The sequence below is a fragment of the Papaver somniferum genome, chromosome 11 (assembly GCF_003573695.1).
Source record: "Papaver somniferum cultivar HN1 chromosome 11, ASM357369v1, whole genome shotgun sequence".
Classification (NCBI taxonomy): domain Eukaryota; kingdom Viridiplantae; phylum Streptophyta; class Magnoliopsida; order Ranunculales; family Papaveraceae; genus Papaver; species Papaver somniferum.
In genome coordinates this window covers 67140240-67143969 of record NC_039368.1, presented here as the reverse complement: position 1 = coordinate 67143969, position 3730 = coordinate 67140240, and the positions used below count along the sequence as shown (strand labels likewise).

Genomic DNA, 3730 nt, shown 5'->3' with positions numbered 1-3730 from the left:
CCCCCTGGTTTCCTGTTCTCGGCATCAATATATAGATTTCAACAAAATCTAACCTTCCTCTTTTAATTCTCTTCCACATTTCATGTCCAATGGGAGTGTGCCACATGTCCGACCACTTGCTTTCATTTTCATGGGAAAGAAAATATTATATGAGCACATACTGATCTTATGCTCAAAATCAATCTTCTTTAGTTTCAAAAGATATTTAGTTTCCTTTCTTCCTCCACCATGTTGACATACCTCGTACATTAATTATTGAGTAGGATTTTTCATTTTACGTGATACCTCCTAAATCCTTCGAGAACTAATCACCAAGTCCTTCATCCTAAAATCCACGAGACCAAAATGCCCGAGCATGTTAATTTCTTAAACCAACTTCAGCCCATCATCTCCTTCATTAACTTAAATTGGGCATATCCCATTTAGATCCAAAAGTATCCACGACCCCTGTACTCCGTAGTCCATATTTTTTTCTTGGAATCCTAGGTTTAGCCGATTTTCTTGGAAGAGCCCATTTTATTCATTTACCTACAAAAACACAATAAATACCAAAATAAGCACCAACAATATATATTTTAGGTAGGAAATATGTAAGAATTAGTCGCTCATCATTACTCTAATGACAAATCTAGAAAATTGGCTAAAGTGAAGTTTCTGAGCTACTTCAATATCTTACTTCAGATTCCTAAACTATCAATCACAATACAAAATTTTCAATCAAAGTAACCTCCTGTTACTCTAGAATTGCCTAAAAACTATCGACCCAAGATAAATACCATCTGATAATAGCATTCCAAAACCCAATTGACATATTGAAAAAAATAATCAAAGGTAAGTTAATCCAAGGCAATTAGAGTGTGATAATTACCTTGAGCTCAGGTTTCTTTATAAATTACTCCAAAAAGCACTTTCACCCAACTTTTTACACAACATAAAGTCATCATGCACAATTAAAACACACATAATACAGAAATTACAAACTTCATAGCAATGACTGAATTTAGCAGCTTTAGACAATCAAATCAAAATAATGTAAAAGATGCAAATTTAGACCGCTAAACCGAGACCCTAAGCTTAAGGAGCATCTTTGACCCCAGAAGGTGGGTAAGCATCAATGCTATTATCTGCCCATGCTCTCGAAGAACTATGAGAAGCACAGCAGCAGGTACATTCTGCAAACCAAAATGAAATCAAAAAGTGTAAAGGACCCCTCTAACATAGTAGAAATGAAATACTAATAAAGGAAAATAAAACCACTAGGGCCAGTATCCTAACCAGAAAAGGCATGGATGTCTTAGCACGTAGTACTACATTACTCACAACTAAAAACCCGTTGATGAAAGAGTTATTAGTCCCCGTAATTTTTTCGGAAGATGAGTTGACAAGGTTGGTGACATCATTTACCCCATCATTTCCCATTATTGACCATCTCTCATCAGTAAAGCAATTGAGAGCTTCATTAGAACCATGTTTAGGTTGAAGACTAGATTGATCAGTTCCTCAAATTAAAAGACTATAAATATGTAGGGACAACAAAATATTTGACATTACATGATTCCCGACACAACTAATACATTAACTTATTTTTGTAAAGGATGAATAAGCAAACCTTGTCGGATCGTTGAGCCGACAAAACTTCTGGAAAATGTCTACATAGAGGAAAAGAGAATGCTTCATTAGTGTCTGCAAAATGTCCAGCAACAAGAAATCAATGATCCTGTGTTCTTTGAAGGTCACCAAGTGAACCTACAAATATAAAGATACCCAACATGGGAGACTGAATACCTAAGCCTTATACTAAAGCCATACTTGTGCAAGTGAACCTTCATGAGAACATAAACTATAGAAATTCAGTGAAACATCATATGGTAGGACGAGGTAATTCAGGTGCATAACACCAACCATTTTTTATGCCAGCTCGGGAAAACAAAAACGAAAATCATAACCTTATCGCAGTTTTCTAACTTACAGTGAAGGTATTTTTAAAAATAGGATAAGTTTACCATGAAGATAGGAGTTAGTTTACCATATCTGAGGTTGAAGTACTTGAAGTTACAACTGCAATGACAAGACCCTCCACTAGATAGTTTTTTCACAACCAACTCACCATGCTGTTACAATATCAAGAGACAAAACATATTAACTAGAGAATCCAAAACCATACATGACCAAAACCATCTACCATAAATGCAATTACATCCCAATTACCCTGTAGCCCACTTCATACCCTTCATATGCACGAAAGCTATATCATGGATGCCATAAAAGTAGTAGCAGTGAATAAATTTAAAGTTGCTTACAAATGAACAGAAGATGAAACACATAGTGAAGATCAGGGAGTGACAAGTATATCAGGCTACTATCTAAACACAATGATCTGTCAATTCCTATCGAATTGATTGCATGGGATGTCTGAAACAACTACTAGATTCTAACAATAACTATTTTATACATGAAAAAAGAAAGTCCAGTTTTCCCATAGTGTTCCATACCTAGAATAGTTTCAAAACTTGGAAAAAGACTATCAAATAACAAAGAAACAAGTCATATTAAATAACCATTCAGACTGCTTTTAGCAAAGAAGCTTAGACACCCTTGGACAAGTTGTGTCAACTGTTTGTACGCTTTTTTTTGCTTAATATTAACACTCCATCCACTGCACTCCAAAAGAAGGTAAATCACAACATCACCCATATCAAAGATATCAAATTTAGAGTCTACAAATACCCACTTGATTTCATGTGAAAGCTTTAAGCTTCACTATACAGGGAGGATGCAATACAACTTATTTTTTGTTTAAAACCCCCTTTGATACTACCCAAACACTTAGGTTACCTCCTTAAAAAAAAATACCCCGTATCTTTAAATTTTTGGTCTCTTCTTGCTTGAATTTTATCGAATCAAAATTTGTAAATTCAAAAAATGGTAGTCACGAAAGGAAAAAAGAAAAAAATCAAGCCCAAACCTTGATTCACAGAAATATCAAAATACATCTCCTAAATTTATCTAATACAAATATAATAGATCTGTAAATTTCTGAATATTCTCATACCTTGTATCCTAATCAATCTCGACTCTTGAAGGAAAACCCTGATTCATCTCAGAACATCACCTCAAGCCCTAACTTTCAGTTTCAATGTTATCCACCCTAACTTTCAATCTCAAACCCTAACTTTCAACTCACAACTTTTGAATCTTGCAGAAAAAACCCCGATTCATCTCTCGACATCACCTAGAACCCTAATTTTCTTTCAATCTCAAATCCTAACTTTCAACTCACAGCTTTTGATTCTTGCAGCAAAACCCCGATTCATCTCACGACATCACCTCGAACCCTAACTTTCAATTTCTGTAGTGGGAATATCAAATCCGTTTGAAGTAAATCTAGCATTAGGGGTTAGATATTAGTTTTCCATTGAAAAGATACAGGATAGTGATGAAGAACGTAGGTTTCCTTTGAAACTGATATGTAAAGAAAGAAAGAGAATGACTGAATGAGAGGTCTGGTCGATAAGATAAGATACAGCCGAGTCATTTTTCAAACTGAATAGGCTGAATACTGAGTCAGCTTAAACTGTGCCCAGCCACACACACGAGTGACACATGTGGAATATCAAACTGTTGCGATTCGCAACTGAAACAAACAGTTGCGAGTTTCGTAACTGTTCGAAACTGTTGCGACTTTTTTTGTAACTAAAAGTTGTTGCGAATCTGAGTTACTAATCCTTGA

At 35.2% G+C, this 3730-nt stretch overlaps 1 long non-coding RNA gene across 5 annotated transcripts; it reads right to left on the bottom strand.

Annotated features, from left to right (window-relative positions):
• Positions 1–465: 465 nt before the first annotated feature.
• On the bottom strand, positions 466–3511 carry LOC113323302. Of its 5 annotated transcripts, XR_003347529.1 has the most exons (6): positions 3053–3508; positions 2027–2111; positions 1610–1649; positions 1276–1454; positions 869–1172; positions 466–528 (listed from the first exon to the last, which is right to left on the bottom strand). It is a non-coding gene; the product is annotated as an uncharacterized LOC113323302 (long non-coding RNA). The 5 variants fall into 5 exon arrangements; XR_003347530.1 differs by having other exon boundaries at positions 1276–1746; positions 3053–3510; XR_003347527.1 differs by having other exon boundaries at positions 1276–1683; positions 3053–3509.
• Between the last annotated feature and the right edge of the window lie 219 nt (positions 3512–3730).